Source organism: Chiloscyllium plagiosum, unplaced genomic scaffold, assembly GCF_037043375.1.
Source record: "Chiloscyllium plagiosum isolate Xiang-an unplaced genomic scaffold, Cpla_swu_hap1 HiC_scaffold_12, whole genome shotgun sequence".
Taxonomy (NCBI): domain Eukaryota; kingdom Metazoa; phylum Chordata; class Chondrichthyes; order Orectolobiformes; family Hemiscylliidae; genus Chiloscyllium; species Chiloscyllium plagiosum.
In genome coordinates this window covers 10,579,672-10,598,847 of record NW_028270150.1, presented here as the reverse complement: position 1 = coordinate 10,598,847, position 19,176 = coordinate 10,579,672, and the positions used below count along the sequence as shown (strand labels likewise).

At 43.7% G+C, this 19,176-nt stretch overlaps 1 protein-coding gene across 2 annotated transcripts in view; it reads left to right on the top strand.

The window, feature by feature from the left end:
• Positions 1-19,176, top strand: part of robo2 (roundabout, axon guidance receptor, homolog 2 (Drosophila)) — a 1,751,833-nt gene that overhangs the window by 38,142 nt on the left and 1,694,515 nt on the right. The window lies entirely within an intron of this gene.

The window sequence follows — 19,176 nt, the reverse complement described above, 5'->3', positions numbered from 1 at the left end:
TGATGGAGAATTGAGTATTGCATTAACCAAAGGTCTGAGAGTATTAAAGTTTGTGATTTCAATTCTCTGTCCTCTTGCTGACCAAGAGGGCAATCTACAGAGATACCAGCTATAGCATAAGGAAATCTCAATATGGGTATCCTCCTAGTTGTGGAATGTGCTAATCAGTATCCTACTCACAACCTATTGTCACCTGCTGATGTTTCCAGGATTTACCGGATTACTGCTAATGTCAATCAAAATTGTAATCCAGTGGGCTTGTTTTGAAATGGTTTAAATCTGGTCCTACGCATCTCTTAGCCTGCACTGTTGAAAGATGGCATGCTTCACCCATTAATTTGGGAGGGAGCAATAGTTGAGTTATAAGCTGTGTTTTAGGTGGGATATATATGGAATAACAGATACTCAGGGTGAGTTACAAACTGGAATGTAATTGAGGAATTTGGCGGGTTTATGGAGAGAATAACAGATATGTGGGAGTGACTCACAGATTGGAATCAACTCAAAGTATTCTGGATGGTTTATACTTAAAGTAACAGAAACCGTGGAGTGAGTTATAGATTGCAATTTAATAGAAGGGTTTGTACTGGTTTTTATAGAGAATAACAGGTACCCAGGAGTGAGTTACAGACTGGAATCTAATTGAGACTTTTGGGTGGTTTATATAATGAATAACAGATACTTGGGAGTGAGTTACAGACTGAAATCTAATCAAGGGGTTTGGGATGGTTTACATATAGAATATAAGGTACTTGCAAGTAAGCTATAGGCTGAAATCTAATAAGTGGGTGAGTGGTTTTATATAGAAAACCAGATACCTGGGAGTGAGTTACAGACTGGAATTGATATATTGAAGGGAGGTCTGGCAATACAAGATTACGACTAAACTCACACTATGCAGGCACAGACTCTTCCATTACTGGAACACACTACCTTTACATATAGACATCATTGGCATCAAATGGAAAACTATTGAATTTGTTACATCCTATATATTACTCATTAATTATGAGTAATGATATCTGGACATATACAGATGCAACTGCGCCTTTTTACATATAGGCAGTGAATTTACGGGATGCTCTGTTCACTTCCAAATCCTCTCCTTAATTTCTCAATGGCCTTGCACTTTCTCTGCTGGGGAGCAAGCCCCAGCACAGAGTTGGCCTCAGCTTGGAGCAAGCCTCAGCTCAGAGTTGGTCCCAGCTTGGAGCAGTCCCCACCTTGGAGCGAACCCCACTTATTATATGATCTGTGACATCTGGAAGTCAACAGTAAATGGGATTGATATCTGAATATTATAAAGGAAAAGATCACAAAGGAATAGAAAGAGTTGAATAGCTGACAGTAACTGTGAGAATTCTGGTTTGATTCATTCTGAGGATTAGAATCCATTCCTTCGTATCTTCGAAACTAATTGTTAACACAATTCTAGATTCACCCTGAGCATGCTGGACCAGGTGTGTCAGCTTCCCAATATTAAATGGAGAACTTTGACTCTATCCTTAATTCTCCTTATTTCTAAGGCTTAATTAAATGATCATCATCAACAACCTGCATTCATCTAGCATTTCTTGTGGAAAGAGGTGATCAAGGATCTTCTGCCAGGAATGAACATTGAGCCAAAGATGGGAAGAGCTATTCTTTAAGGTGAACTACAGGCTTGTTCAAACAGATGGTGTCATAAAGACAGAAAGAGCTGTGGATAGTCAGAAGGTGTTAATTCTTCAGCTACTCCGAGACACTATCCTGTCCTATGTCAAACTCTCTCAACATATCTCCTCTGACCCATGTTTGTTCTGACTCCGCAAGAATCACAAATTTAGTCATTCTTCCTTATGAATTCCTCCATAAACTTGTTACTTCACTTGGAAAGGAACAGATTACAGGGCTGTAGGGAAGGTGCATGTCACTTATAATGGGTTAACAGAAGAAGTGCAATGGGCTGAAACACCACCTATGTATTGTACCTTTCCAGATTTCCTTTTTTTTAGAATCTCTACGGTGTGGATACAGGCCGTTTGGCCCAACAAGTCCACACTGACTCACCCTGCTGCCCTATCCCTGGAACCCCACGTTTTCCATTGCCAATCCACCCTAACTTGCACATCTTTGGACTGTGGGAGGAAACCGGAGCACCCGGAAGAAACCCATGCAGAACCAGAGAGATTGTGCAAACTCTCCACAGACAGCCACTCAAGACTGGATTCATATCCGTGTCCCTGGCGCTGAAAGGCAGCAGTGCTAACCACTGAGCCACCGTGCTGCCCTTATTGCTGTAACCTCTTCCACTGTCTCCACCAAACCTTCCATCACCCTGTCTCCAGTCACTCGTGCAGGCCACATTTCCTGCACTGTCAGGCACTTTGGTTCTAGGCCTTACAAACTGGAATTCTGTCCCAGGTACCACCCCCATCCTTAAAAAAAACTCTTCTATCTTTCGACTCTCCTCCTTTGTCTTTGAAATCCATCTTTTTCCCCATAGTTTTGGTCACTCCCTAATGGCACCTCACCCTCCGACTTTGTGTCTCCATTCCCAGGAGAATTTATTCACATCATTGGTGCTTCATGTATGCAAGGTACTGATGCTGTTGTTGATGACTATTTGGGCACTGTTGCTATAGAAACTAAGCACTTGGCTTTGTATAGACCTTCATTCTATACACGCTACTCTTCAGAGAAGTTCTAAGTGTGAAGGTTCCTCATGTTTCTATTCATTGTCTTCAGTCTCTCACTCAGTCTTTGTGCCATTAATGGATTTTTAGTTTGTGCTTCTGTTCAGAGACTGTGAAATGCGTTTTCGTTTTCCTTTTTGGTCTTTTCTTTATTTGTGCTCTTGGGCAGCGGTGGGAGGATATATTGAACTGAATAACTGAATCTGTGCTTGCTCATCAGGAAGGTCGAAAATCAGCTTCCCTTACAATGGGGAAAAGATAGGGGTGGGGATTGGATGGCAGCTGGGCCCCAGTGAACTGGCTGCAACTGATCAAATTAAATTGAGCTGGGTCTGAGGGCAGTGAGTGGGGTCCCAATTGGTAGCAAGCTCAACGATTAAATTAAGGCCATTGTTTTCCACTGGAAGGGCAAGCAAAGGACTGCTTCCATTTCACCTGTGAGAGCTGTTCCTCAGTAAAAGCTGAAAAAGAAAAGAATTAAACGAAGCTTAGCACAGAACTGCACTCAGTGTTGTTTGAGTTGGCATACTATGGGAGTTGAATATCCGCCTATTCTCGCAATTTGGAAGTATGATTTAGACCTCAACTCTCACTTTGAGAGCAGGATCTGGGCCTACACTCTGTTTAGGTAGAGGATATGGGTCTATACTCTCAGATTTGGAGCAATGTATCATTCTATACTCTTAGTTTGTGAACAGGATGTGGGCCTACACTCTCAATTTCAAGTAAGGTATCAGCCTACATGCTCGGTTTGGGAGTAGGGTATAGGCCTTCACGCTCAGTTTGGGAATATCGGCCTCCACTCTGTTTGGGAGTAGTATATGGGCATACAATTTGGGAGTAAGATATCAGCTTATACTCACAGTCTGGGTGAGAGCCTGTGCTCTCACTTTGGGAGTATGGTATCAGCCTATACACTCAGTTGGGAGTAGGGTATGGGCCTATACTCTCAGTTTGGGAGTAAGATATTGGCCCATACTCTCAATTTGGGAGTAGGGTATGGGCCTGCACTCTCCATTTGGGAGTACGGCATGGTCGTACACTCTCAGTTTGGAAGTAGTGTATGGCCTATACTCTCAGTTTGAGAGTAGGGTATGGGCATACACTCTCAGTTTGGAAGTAAGATACCAGCCTGTACTCTCAGTTTGGGTGTAGGATACCAGCCTATACTGTCAGTTTGGGAGTAGGGTATGGGCCTACAATCTGTTTGGGAGTAAGAAATGGGCCTACACTCTCAGTTTGGGAGTAGGATACCAGCCTGTACTCTCAGTTTGGGTGTAGGATACCAGCCTGTACTGTCAGCTTGGGAGTAGGGTATGGGCCTACACTCTCAGTTTGAGAGCTGGATGTGAGCCTATACTCTCCATTTGGTCATAAGATATGAGCCTGTACTGTCACTATTGGACTACATGGGTATGGGTCTATAACATCCTGCAACAGCTAATGGGCCTATCCAGCGAATGTATATATTCTTTCAGACAAGAATATGGGCCCGCACAGTTTTACAGCAAGAAATGTGCCTCCTTTCTCTAATCCTTCGGAAAAGCCTGAACAGTCTGTGTCAGAACTGGCACCTGTGGAGAGAGAAACAAAGGACTCATGTTTCAGATTGATTTTGTCAGATTCTTCAGATATTAATATTCTTATTTTACTTCTGGTGGAATCCGGCAGACCTGAAGACTTGGAAAAAAAGTTTTTTCTTTCATGCTGTTACCTCATTTGTTGGCAAATTGTCAAACAGAACACCATAATCAGTTGGCATTAGACACCGGAGATATCCGGGAAACTTCAGAACAGGGAGGAATCTTTTTCACATTATTTCTGGGCCTAGGCAGCTGAAGAAATGGCACAATGGAGGGTCGACGGAAATCGGAAATGTGCGAATTACAGGAGTACAGATATCTTGGAGGGTTGGAGGAGGTAGGACAAGCCAATGCCAGAGACGATTGTGAACACAGGAATGAAGTCCATGCAATATGACTCATGAAGAGAGATCATGGGGTACTGCTGGGTCATTTGGTAAATGTTCCCTCTGAAAGGGCAAGAACATTCTGAAAAAGAATGTCATGTAAGAGACAAAAAGCACTTAAGGTTAAAGAAAAAATGAAATTGGGGGAACATACCATGCCCAATGGCAGCAGTGGCCAAGAGAAAGGTTAGATTTCAGCCATTTCACGATTTGTAATCTTCATCACAACTGGTGGAAGACCTGGAGGATACATAGGAAGAAGTCCCTTTGGATCCTTGTACCTGTTCCAGCATAGAACATAGAACATAGAAGAATACAGCGCAGTACAGGCCCTTCGGCCCTCGATGTTGCGCCGATCCAAGGCCACCTAACCTACACTAGCCCACTATCCTCCATATGCCTATCCAATGCCCGCTTTAATGCCCATAAAGAGGGAGAGTCCACCACTGCTACTGGCAGGGCATTCCATGAACTCACGACTCGCTGAGTAAAGAACCTACCCCTAACATCTGTCCTATTCCTACCACCCCTTAATTTAAAGCTATGCCCCCTTGTAATAGCTGACTCCATACGTGGAAAAAGGTTCTCACGGTCAACCCTATCTAAACCCCTAATCATATTCTGAAATGACTCTCAATAGAACACAGCTATAAACACGTTCTCTCCTTCCTAGATTTACAGAAGCTGACTGATTAGCTGCTGTGACTCTACCATGGTATTTTTGTGTTTCTGATTTCCAGCTTCTACAATTCAGAATCATAGAATCGTAGAATGCCTCCAGTGCGGAAAGAGGCCATTTGGCCACTCGTCTACACTGACCTTCTGAAAAGCATCCCATCCAGACCCATGTCCCCACCCTATCCCCACATTTCCCATGGCTAACTCACCTAGCCTGCACATCCCTGGATACGATGGGCAATTTAGCCCAGCCAATCCCCCTAATCTGCAGATCTTTGCTCTATGGGAGGAAACTGGAGCACCCGGAGGAAACCTGCACAGACAGGGAGAATGTGCAAACTCCAGTCAGTCACCTGAGGCTGGAATTGAACTGGACCCCTGGCGCTTTGAAGCATTTTGAAATTTAATTTCGTTTTCCCGCAGGCACACAGGAACGATAGAGCAATCTGGTTTGAAATGAAGAATTATGGTCATGGAGCAGTCCAACTCGTCCATGCCAACCAGATATCTCAACCTAAGCTTGTCCCATTTGTTAGCATTTGGCCTGTATCCCTCTAAACCCTTCCTATTCATATACCCATCCCTTTTAAACCAGCCTCCACCACTTCCTCTGGCAGCTTATTCCTTACACGTACCACCCTCTGTGTGAAAACGTTGCCACTTAGGTCCCTTTTAAATCTTTCCCCTCTCACCCTAAACCTATGACTTCTAGTTTTGGACTCTGCAACCCTGGAGAAAAGACCTTGTCTATTCACCCTATCCATGCCCCTCATGATTTTATAAACCTCTATAAGGTCACCCCTCCGACACTCCAGGGAAAGCAGCCCCAGCCTGTTCAGCCTCTCCTGATAGCCCAAACCCCCCCAACCCTGGCAACAACCTTGTAAATCTTTTCTGAGTCTTTTCAAGTTTCACAACATCCTTTCTATAGTAGGGACAACCAGAATTGAATGCAGTATTTCAAAAGTGACCTCATAAATGTTCTGTACAGTCATAGAGTCATAAACACCTACAGCACAGAGATTGGCCCTTTTTGCCGACCAAATCGTCCTTCCACGCTAACCCCCTTTCCCTACACTTGGCCAATATCCTTCTAATCCTTTCCTATCCATGTATTTGTCCAAATGCCTTTTGAATGTTGTTAACGTACCCAGCTTAACTTCCACTGGCAGCTCAATCCATATGCGTACCACCCTCTGTGTAAAAACATTGCCTCTCAGGTTCACTTTTATTCTTTCCCCTCTAACCTTAAACTCATGCCCTCGAGTCCTTGATTCCCCCACACTGGGGAAAAAGACTAAGTGCATTCACCCTATCCACGCTTCTCATGATATTATAGAGATGTATAAGATCCCCCCCTCATTCTCCAACACTCTGAAGAAAAAAGTCCATGCTTGTCCAACATCTCCCTATAACTCCAACCATTGAGTCCTGGATGTTGATCCTTGTAAATTTCTTCTGCACTCTTTCCAGTTTAATAACATCCTTCCTATAACAAGGTGACCACAACTGAACGCAATACTCCACGTGAGGCCTCACCAACATACTGTACAACTGCAAAATAACTCCCCAACGTTTATACTCAATGCCCTGATGATGGCCAATGTGCCAAAAGCCTTATTCATTGCCCTGTCTACCTGTGACTCCATTTTCAAAGAACTGTGCATTTGAACTCCCAAGCCCCTTTTTTTGCACTACACTCCTTAAGGCCCTACCATCCACCATGAAATTCCTACCTTGATTTGACTTTCCAAATCCTTATCTATATGAAAATCCTTTTGTTATTTCTTGCCCACTTCCCCAGTTGATCAAGGTCCTGCTGCAATTTGTGATAACCTTCCTCACTGTCCACGATACCACCTGCATCTGCAAACTCACTAATCATGCCTTGTACATTCTCATCCAAATCATTGATACAGATAACAAATAGGAGGGAGCCCAGCACTGACCCGTGAAGCATTCCACTAGTCAGAGGCCTCCAGTCTGACAAACATCCTTCCCCTATTACCCTCTACTTCCTACTATCAAGCCAATTGTGTATCCAGCCACAACCTTATCTCCCATCTCGTATACTCAATGCACTGACCAATAAAGGCAAGTGTACCAAACGCCTTCTTCACTATTCTGTCTATGTGCCATGCTACTTTCAAGCAAGTATGAACCTCCACTGTCTTTTTGTTCAGCAACACTCCCAGGACCCTACCATTAAGTATATAAGTCCTGCCCTAATTTGCCTTTCCAAAATGGAGCACCTCATATTTATCTGAATTAAACTCCACCTGCCATTCCTCAGCCCATTCACCCATCTAATCAAGGTCCCATTGTACTCTGAGACAACCTTCTTCACTATCCACTATAGCTCCAATTTTGGTGTTATCTGCAAACTTACTAACCATATCTCCGATGTTCACCTCGAAGTCATTTATGTAAGTGATGAAACGTAGTGGACCCAGCACCGATCCTTGTGGCACTCCACTGGTCACAGGCCTCCAGTCTGTAAAGCAACCCTCCACCACCATCCTCTGTCTCCTACCTTCGAGCCAGTACTCTATCCAAATGCCTAGTTCCCCCTCAAGTCCATATGACCTGGTCTCGCTAGCCAGTCTACAACGAGGAAACTTGTTGAATGCCTTACTGAAGTCCATATAGATCATGTCCACCGCTCTGCCCTCATCAATCCTCTTAATTGCTTTGCAACTGCATGGTATCTTCATGAAGACATCCTCTCCCTTTGTCCCTTCCTCGTCTTAAATCAAAAAGCATAGATAATCTAAACACTCACTTGCTTATCTATACCTTTGCAACCAAAACTTTGAATGAGATATTCATTTATAATTAGTTGCAGTTTTAATTTATATAATTTTAAACTATTCTGAGTTACCTGTACTTGAATTAAATGCATGACCAGCCCACTACCAACTTCCTGTTTCTAACTGGGAGAAAATGCTGAGCTTGGGGTGGCTACTTGTCTAGCTTTATACCAGCCAGCCCAGTGTTCAGCTGAGCTCCATCAGTCATCCAGTCTGGTGGTGATGGAGACCATTTGACCCATTGCGTGTATACTGGCTTGAGAGCACCCCATTGTGGTCCTGTATTCTTCCATTGCTTCAAATATTTCCTCATACTTTTTCCATTTGAAGATCTTTGTTGCATTCCCAAAACATTTTTGCATTTTGTGTACCAGAGATCCCTCATGTAAAATAAAGTCTTTCCAATCCACTTCTTAATGTCAGCCTTAATTTGATTGACCCCAGTGACTGATTACACAACCTGGAGAAGTTAATTTCTTCCGGCACCTTTGATAAATGTAAATATTTCACTGAGATTCCCGTTACCTGGCCAATCCCCTTTGACCTAGATCGTGCAATGCTGTGAAGGCTGTGTTTAATGTGTTGCTCTGAATAAAGTGTACAGACACCTGTTATATAGCTCCAGCAGAGTCAGCACTGGCATGGTGGGCCAAATGGCCACTTTTCTAAGCTTCAATGTTAGGAGACTTTAGAATCTATGTCTGACAGACGTCGATTCTCACTCACTGCAGTCCCTGATTCATCTTGACTCCTGCGGGGAATTCTCACAAATTGAAGACTTATGCCAAGTCATCAGCAATTGAATTTATCAAACTGTGAGCCTTGATGGGACTGTTTAATTACTCTGCATCTCACAACTCCCCTGCACGAGCAGACCCAGCTGCCGCTTTGCAAAGCATACCCAGGCTGCATCGCTCTTCAAATTAACAAAGTGTCTCTCGATGGTTTGCTGGGTCAATGCCAGCCCTGACTCAGTAGGTCGCTCTCTCACCTCTGAGTCAGAAGGTTGTGCATTCGCAATCTCATCCTGGAGACCTGAGCACAGAACTGTTGGCTGATCCTTCTACTGAGGGAGTGCTACATTGTCAGAAACACTGTCTTTTTAAACTGAGGTGTCCCCATGTCTCACAAACATACTGGAGAGAAGAAAAGTAAGCAGATTCTCACCAGTGTCCTGACCAGAATTACCCATCTGTTCTGAGCTCACTCCTCAGTCTGTAATATCTAAAACACAACTTAACCATAATGTTGGCTTGCCTGTATGTGTAAGTTGAATGGACAATTTAAATTCAGTGAAATGTGCTGTCCTGAATTTTAAGTGCCTCTCAGCTTATTGAAAAACACTGAGTAATGGAACAGCAAACTCTTTATACTTCCAGTATGAAAAATTATACATTTCTTTAAAATTATTTTCATTTCAAGGTCAGGCCATATGACATCGATTCTAACAATGCTCTTTGCACATTGAATTTGTTAAGTTCAGAGAAAAGAAGCTAAGTGGAATAGATTGGCAATAAGGATTGTGAAACACAAAGCCTGGATTACTTGCAGAGGAGTGACTGGTTAGGTTAACAAGTGGGATTCAATGAGAATGGTGTGGATATACCACAAGGGTGTCCCACTATCTATCACTGAGTAACCATAGGTCACAGTTCTCCTGCAGAGCAGGTTTAATCACTAACAGGTATATGGGTATCACTCCATCTAAATATCAGTAAATCTTACAATGCATCCCTCAGCAATATCATTTTTCATAATGTGCTGCATCTTTCATGTATCTTTGCTTTCAGACTTATTTTTGAGTTGCTTCCCTTTCTGGATATTGTCAAGACTCCTTCTTGCGCTGTTGGTATCTCTGGCATGGCCAAGGTTTATTGCCCTGGAGAATGTGGTGATGAGCTGCCTTCTTGACCCACTGCAGGCCTTCGGCTATTCAGGGGAGAGTTTCAAGATTTTGAATCAGCAACAAGTGTGGAAATGGTGACAACTTTCCAAGTCAGGATGATGTGGGGCTTGAAGGAGAAGGTGGTTTTCCCACATATCTGCTGCCCCCGTTTTCCTAAGCAGTAAAAGTCATGTGGTTGGAAGGTGCTGATGAAGGAACCTCGGTGAGCTGTTGCAGTACATCCTCTGGACTACATTGTATATTAGTGGAAAAGGGAATGAACGTTGAAGGTGGTGGGTGAGGTGCCTAGAAAGAGGCTGTTTTCTCCTGGATGGTGTCCAGCTCCTTAAGTGTATTTGGTGCCATTTCGACGTTTGGAGTATATACCATTACACACATGACTTATGCCTTGCTATTGGTGTAGGCTTGTGGGCGTCGGGAGGTGAATGACTCTACAGAGAATTTCCACTGTCTCATCTGTTGTTGTAGTCACAGAATTTGTATGGCTAATCAATTTCAGTTTCTGGTCATTGGCAATCCCCTAGAGGATCAGTGGGGGAATTCAGTAATAGTAAAGCCACTGAACATTAAGAGGCGATAGTTCCATTCTTTCCTGTTGGTGATAGCCGTTGTCTCACACAAGTCGATGCTGCACTTGGACATTGGACTTGCAAATGTTGCAGAACGTTGTGCAAATATCCACAATCTGACCTTATAATGGAAGATTGTCATTGGTGAAACAGCCAAAGATGGTTGGGTCTAGGACACCATCCTGAGGAACCCTGAAAAAGGTCCAGGAGGTGAGATGATCAATCTCCCACAGCCACAACTATCTTCCTGTGTGCCATCAGAGATTTGCCCTGATTTTCATTTATTCATTTTTTGTTAAAACTCCTCAATGCCACACTCTGTCAAATGCAACTTTGTGGTCAAGGGCCGTTACTGTCACCTCCAGTCAACTCTTTTGTCCACATTTGGACTGTGAATGTGATTATGCCTCACTGTTGTGGTGTGCTGGTATTAGTATTAAACAATTCAACTCTGGACAGAAAGCCTAGGAAGGCAGTTCAATGTTCATAGGGTTTACTGAGATGATCCTTTGGTTTGCTGCTCCACGATCGTCCTTCTCTGGATACTTTCACTTGTTTGTAGGAGGCACAGGGTGACTGGTAGACAGATTATAAAGTCTCTGCTTTACTTGTTAAAACTCACAGATGACAGCAACTGAAGGAAAATAAATTAGTTTCCTTTAGGCTTCAGGTGTTTACTACTGCAGGAAAAAGCACACCGGTATGACGTTTCTCACCAAACTCACACTCACAAGCTGTTCAACTACCAGGGAGCCAATCACAAAGTTGTTGGCAGGCAGAAGACCTTCATCACTGACAACAGCTCACCTTTCTCCAGATCAATCAGCTTCTTGTTGCCATCTGAATCTCCATTCATACACAGCCCCCAGCTCCAGTTCATCACCCATCATTAACTGATCAAGCAGCAATGTAAACAGCACTTGCAATGAGTATCAATGAGTACAGTAATCTTTTCCTTAACCCCTTAGAATAGTCTTTCCTCCCATTTCAGTCCATAATCAAAAATACAAAAAAAAGGTACCGTCTTTACACTATCATCAGATCCAAAGCTGAATGGCCTTGGCGGAATCCAAATGGGTGTCTCTGAGCAGGTTAGTGCTGAGCAGGTGCTGATTGATAGCACTGTTGGTGACGCCTTCCATCACTTTACTGATGAGCAAGAGTAGACCGATGGATGGGTCGTTAGATTTGTCCTGCTTTTAGTGTGCAATTTCCACATTGTAACTGTGCTGAAACAGCTTCCTGGATGTCCAGATCTGTTCAAATCTATCATGGTGCAGTGTCCCATGACAGGATGGAGGGAACCCTCAATGTGAAGATGGGATGTTATTCCCACTAGGACTATATGGGGTTAATCCGATGAAATTATGACAGTTTGATTTTAGAATATTTTCCCTCTTGTTGGTTCACTCCCCAGTCGAACAACGATATCCTTTAGGACCTGACCAGCTTGATTAGTCGTGCTACTGTCAAGCCACTCTTGGTGGCAGACACTGAAATCCCCCACCCAGAGTACATTTTGCACCCTTGCCACTCTCGGTGCTTCCTCCTAGTGTTGTTCGATATGGAGGAGTACTGATTCATCAGTCAAGGGAAGATGATATATAGTAATCAGCAGAAAGGTTCCATGCTCCTGATGCCATGAGATTTCACGGAGTCTGGAGTCAATGCTAAAGATTGCTGAGAGCTCCCTGTCAACTGTATCTCTGTGTGCCACCACCTGAGTCTATCTTGCTGGTGGATCAGGATATGTTTATGGATGGTGAAGGTGGTGCCTTGGGCATCGCTTGTAAGAGACAATTCCACAACTCTTTCAGGTTGTTGTTAACTCATCTGTGAGATTGCTGTCCCAGTTTTGGGACAAATTCCCCCCTGTTGTCAGCAAGGAGGGCCATTGCAGGGTTGATAAGCCTCAGTTTGACGTTGTGGCTCCTTGGTGTCCAGGTCAATGCTGACTGGTCTATCCATTTTCATTCCTTTTTAGTGAAGACATGGGTACAAGTGTTTTGCATTAGCGTTTACTGTGGAGAAGGACATGGAAGATATAGAATGTAGGGAAATAGATGGTGTCATCTTGAAAAATGTCCATATTACAGAGGAGGATGTGCTGGGTGTCTTCAAACACATAAAGGTGGATAAGTCTCCACGACCTGATCAGCTGTACCCTAGATCTCTGTGGGAAGCTAGTGAAGTGATTCCTGGGCCCCTTGCTGAGATATTTGTATCATCGATAGTCACAGGTGAGTTGCCGAAAGACTGGAGGTTGGCTAACGTGGTGCCACTGTTTAAGAAAGGTGGTAAGGACAAGCCAGGGAACTATAGATGAGTGAGCCTGACGTCGGTGGTGGGCAAGTTGTTGGAGGCAATCCTGAGGGACAGGATGTACATGTATTTGGAAAGGCAGGGACTGATTAGGGAGAGTCAACATGGCTTTGTGCGTGGGAAATCATGTCTCATGAACTTGATTGAGTTTTTTGAAGAAGTAACAAAGAGGATTGATGAGGGCAGAGCGGTAGATGTGATCTATATGGACTTCAGTAAGGCATTCGACAAATTCCCCATGGGAGACTGATTAGCAAGGTTAGATCACATGGAATACGTGGAGAATTAGCCAGTTGGGTACAGAACTGGCTCAAAGGTAGAAGACAGTGGGTGGTGGTGGAGGGTTGATTTTCAGACTGGAGACCTGGGACATGCCTCAAGGATCGGTGCTGGGTCCACTGCTTTTCGTCATTTATATAAGTGATTTGGATGTGAACATAGGAGGTACAGTTAGTAAGTTTGCAAATGACACCAAATTTGGAGGTGTGGTGGACAGTGAAGAAAGTTACCTCTGATTACAACAAGATCTTGATCAGATGGACCAATGGGCTGAGAAGTGGCAGATGGGAGTTTAATTTAGATAAATGTGAGGTGCTGCATTTTGGGAAAACAAATCTTAGCAGGACTTAATGGTAAGGTCCTAGGGAGTGTTGCTGAACAAAGACACCTTGGAGTGCTGGTTTATAGCTCCTTGAATGTAGAGTCGCAGGTAGATAGGATAGTGAAGAAGGCGTTTGGTATGCTTTCCTTTATTGGTCAGAGTATTGAGTACAGTAGTTGGGAGGTCATGTTGCGGCTGGACAGGACATTGGTTAGGCCAATGTTGGAACATTGCATGCAATTCTGGTCTCCTTCCTATCAGAAAGATGTTGTGAAACTTGAAAGAGTTCAGAAAAGATTTACAAGGATGTTGCCAGGGTTGGAGGATTTGAGCTATAGGGAGAGGCTGAACAGGCTGGGGCTGTTTTCTCTGGAGCATCGGTTGCTGAAGGGTGACCTTATAGAGGTTTATAAAATCATGAAAGATAAGGGTAGGATAAATAGACAAAGTCTTTTCCCTGGGGCAGGGGATGTCCAGAACTGGAGGGCATAGATTTAGGGTGAGAGGGGAAAGATGTAAAAGAGACCTACGGGGCAACTTTTCATGCAGAGGGTGGTGCGTGTATGGAATGAGCTGCCAGAGGAAGTGGTGGAGGCTGATACAATTGCAGCTTTTAAAAGGCATCTGGATGGGTATTTGAATAGGAAGAGTTTGGAGGGATATGGGCCAAGTGGGATCAGACTAGGTTGGGCTATCTGGTCAGCGTGGATAAGTTGGACCGAAGGATTTGTTTCCGTGCTGTATATCTCTGTGGCTCTATGACTCGAAGACACAGTTTTGGTACTGATGGCTTGCTAGGCCATTTGAGAGGGCATTAAGAGTGAGTCCCATTGCTCTTCATCTGAAGTCACATGAAGGCCAGATTGGGTAAAGATGACAGGTTTCCATCTCAAAAGGAATTGATTCTGTTTCCAATTGGCTGTGAAGATGGACAAACATTTGATGATACGCAGGACTGTGGGGCAACTAGAAAAAGAGACAGAGAATGAGACCTCTGGATCAATGATAAAAAGCTCAACCAAAATCCAAGGCATTAAGAAATGTCTTTGAAAGAAGAAGAGAGATGTAGAGGTTGAGAGGAAGAGTTCTGGGACTTAGTGCTAAGCTAGCTTCAGGAACCAGTAGTGAGGCAAAAAGAGTCAAGGATGAGGAGGTTGGAATTGTTAATGGATAAAGAGACCTAAGGGGCAACTTTTTCACACAGAGGGTGGTGTATGTATGGAATGAGCCACCAGAGGAAGTGGTGGAGGCTGGTACAATTACAACATTTAAAAGGCATCTGGATGGGAATATGAATAGGAAGCATTTAGAGGAATATGGGCCTAGTGCTGGCAAATGGGAGTGGATTAGGTTAGGATATCTGGTCAGCATGGATGAGTTGGACTGCAGGGTCTGTTTCCATGCTGTACGTCTCTATGACTCTGTGACTGTTTGTAGGCCATTGAGCACAAGGGTGATATGTGAATGGAAACTTACACAAGTTATCACCAGAAGAAAAAATCAATTTGAAAAGGTCTTATTGATTATAATTCCTTGGGATAAGAATTCCTGCTGCGTGTGTGATACCTCTTTCTGAAATGATATCTGAGCGATGTGCAGTCAGCTGTGAGACAGACCAAAAATCCCTTGGATTTTCTGTATATTACTGAAAGGGAATACCTAACCATGGCTAAAAAGAGATGTGGCACAGAGTTCTTCTGTCCTGGTGTCGTGTGAGCAATAGTGAGAAACTTGAGAAAATACAGGGAATGAAAAATTATCAAAGAGTTTTGCGATTTTCCCCCTCAGCCTTACACAGCCTTTGAGAGGCAAATCAGCATTCTCTCTAATTTTCGTTGCAACTGCACAGTCTTCCAAGTTTCAAGCAAATAAAACCAAGAACTTCCGTTGCTGGAGATCTGAAACAAAAGCAGAAGTCGCTGGAGAAACTCAGCAGGTTTGGCAGCAGCATTGGAGAAAAACTTTTTAAGTCCAGTGACCTTTTATCTGAACTTTCTTTGAGAGAACCTTAGTGGCAACTAGCTTATTCCATGTAATTAGAGAGTCATAGAGACCTACAGCATGAAGACAGGCCCTTCTGCCCAAACTGGTCCATGCCAACCAAAATGTCTGTCCATGCTAACCCCATTTCCCTGGATTTGGCCCATATCTTTCTAATCCTTTCCTTTCCATGTATTGTCCAAATGCCTTTTAAATGTTGTTAATATACCTGCATTAACCACTTCCGCTGGCAGATCATTCCATATGCATGCCACCCTCTGTGTAAAAAAAGTTGCCCCTCACGTTCCCTTTTATTCGTTCCCCTCTAACTTTAAACTGATGCCCTCTAGTCTTCGATTCCCCAACCGTGGGGAAAAAAAAGACTCATTAATACCCCAACTCACCTTGTTTATAACATACACAGAGAATTCTGGAGAAACTCGACAGGTCTGGGGTGAGAGAAACAGAGTGAATGTTTTGACTCCAGTGTGACTCTCCTTCAGAACTTCAGAGTCACACCAGACTCAGAGCGTTAACTCTGTTTTTCTCTCTCCACAGATGCTGCCAGACATGCTGAGCTTCTCCAGCTTTCACTCTGTATTTCAGGTTTCTGGCGTCTGCAGCATTTTACCTTTATTCTGTTCAGTTATAGTTTAAGTCTTCTTTAGTTTTCTGCGAAAAGTGATGTCATAGGTTCCTGCCAGTGAAGTTAGTGAGTACCTCTAGCTTGTTAAATATGTTCCTGATCATTGTCCAACTCCGTTTTCAATGCAATATCCCTGCAAGCTCCGTGGATGCCATTCTCCTGAACATGTCCTTTACACACTCATTGGCATTAGCAATCAGCTGGCTTGAACACATCAGACAAATTCACGCACCAATGCCAGCTCTTCAGTTCTTCACTTTGGAGCTCAAGGTCACTAATGACCTGCTCGATCCGTATCCTCACAGGGAACATATACATCTCCACCATCTGCACAGTATGGTTTGCAGCACTCACTCTCAACTCTTATGGTTTTCAGCTTACATTCTTCCTGTTCACCACTTTTTCAGCTACTTTGGAGTTGCTGTCCTCTTTCTACTTTGGCTCCTTTGTGCCTTACTCACAGATTTCAGCCTCACCCATGGCGTGTCACACATTGTCACTTAGCAGAGAGTAAGAAGCAGGTATTGTTGAAGAGTCAAGGGTGGTCATGTGTCTTCCACCAATTCAGTAATTCCACCCATCGTGCCACAACAACGTCACAACTGCAGCATGTGCGAAAGAGCAAAACACAACTCCACCTTCTTTAAACAAATCGCTGTGTTTGAAATTGAAAGGGAACAGACCTTAGTAAGGTCAAGGGAGATGACAGTTAAGGCGTACCACCACAATCACTCATGAAGCTGGCCAATTTCAGTCCACCATCCGATAGGCATGTGAGACAAGAATCTAACAATCTGGGTCTTTGTGTTGGGATTGAGCTCCAGTCACACCTACAGGTCAAGGGCAAGTGGTTTATGGATTACAGGAAGGTCAGTGAGAATATATGGAGAGATCAGTCTGAATGGTGGACCATACACTGTCGGCTGTCTTGCTATGGCATTTCAAATCAGTATGGTATTTCAGAGCAGTGTGCCATGGTCAGTTCTGCGGGTGGAGGAGAGGGTGATCAATGATGGATTATTCGGCACAGCCCATGGAATTCTGGGGAAAGAAGGCAATTCAAGTTTGGGAAATGGGTTTCTGTGTACTGGGTCACTGAGGGACTGATCACTGCAAGAGTTTTAGTTTAAAAGTTATAGACCTGGTATTTGGTTAGAACTTCGAAGGGATTATTTGAAGCTAAGACCATTTATTGTTGGCTGTGTGATTCATCAGTGAATAAACTCACAAGGCTGGGAACTGAAAGCAGCAGTTAAGTCAAACCTACAGTTGGGATAGAGAAGGGAATGCTCTCTGATATTGACTATGACATTTGGACAGAGAGAATTATATTTTTAATCATGTGTTTTGGCATCCTTAAAACTGAGTTATTTCTGAATAACTTGGTTTGATCTACTTAATCTATATTTATTGTGTATAATAAGCATCTCTTTTATTGCTAAAACAAATCTACATTTTTTGATGCCTGTGTTTCTGTGAATTACAGATCAATCAAGCCTGATTTCAGCCTGGGACCTAACACCAGATGGGATCATAATTTTTAGAGAGAGATAAAATCAGATTAAGGATGTGTCAGTGCTGTTGATAATTGGAGAGGAGTGCAGCATATCACAATGAAACACACTCAATTGTTTGGCTGTTGAGATTTTTCTGTCCCCACATGAGATGAAATGCTCTCCTCTAGGCAATTCGAGAATCTTCAGCTTTTACTGAGTCCTCCACCCTCACTGCAGTTTTTATTGCAGAGACAAAGGGGAGGATGGAGTGCAATAGAAATGGATGGAAGTGCAGCAGGTGAAGATGCAAAAGCAACAGGTGAGGTGAGGTGCTACCTGTGAGTGAGAAGGAAGCGAAGAGAGGAGGAAGGGTTTGTAGCTTGGGGAGAGGAGATGGTTGACAACTATTGACTGGACATGATGCATGTGACATTGAGGATTGGTGAGAGGCGTATTCAGGGGCAGAGTTGGAGAGTGTGGTGGCCCTATGAATGTGAGATACCGAGTCAAAAATCACACATTGTAGTCTCAGCCAGGTTATTTGAAAACACAAGTTTTCAGAGCCCCACTGCTCCTTCAGGTGTAAGGGAGAGAGGGAGACGTTAGACAGAGAATTTATAAGTAAAAGATCAAAGGGTCATTCAACTGATGCAAACAAGTTGAGCACACCTAAGATGGCTGTTAAATCTTTAATCAGTTAGAATGGAGGTGCCAATGTGAGATACCAGAGGAAAGATAGTGACATCTAACCTTGAGGAGAGCAGAAGGTCATTGGCCTTTTTCCTGCACTGCTAGATGCCCCTTCTGACTTTGGACACAGTACTGACCAGGATTGTTACCTGTGCCTGGGCTGGTGGCATGGCCTCATCGGTGACTGGCAGGTGGTTTTCACAGTCCCACCCATTTGTAAATCCAAGCCCCTGTCTGTGATGCAGGCTGTGACCTTTCCGTTCCTCTGTGGCTGGGCCTCAAAAGTGTGATGGGAGGTTCCTGGTGGGTGGTATTGGAAGCAGTGTACAGCTCAGCTTTACCTTCCAGGGAGTGGGAAGCGTTTCCACTTCACACGCTGCATGATTAAGAAGAGTACCACAGAGTCTGGTTACAAAATTAATGAGTGGAAGATTGAGTGAGATAGGTCACTCTGGGCCAGGGCAGACCAACTCCACGAATCTCATTCAACAAAACACTTTAACTCGAAATGGCAATGTTACACCCAGGCAGGTGAAGATTTTTGTCTTGCACACATCAGGACTGAAACAAATTTTAAAAAAAATTTTGTTCATGAGATGTGGGCATCACTGGCCAGACCAGCACTTATTATCCATCTCTAATTGCCCAGAGGGCAGTTAAAAGTCCACCACATTGCTATAGATCTGGAGCTACCTGTTGGCCAGACCGGCTAAGGATGGCAGATTTCCTTCCCCAAAGGACATTAATGATGCATTTTGATCACAATCGTCAATAGTTATGTGGTAACGATCACCATTAGCCATCACTGTGGTGCATGGTTGGACATTAGGCAAG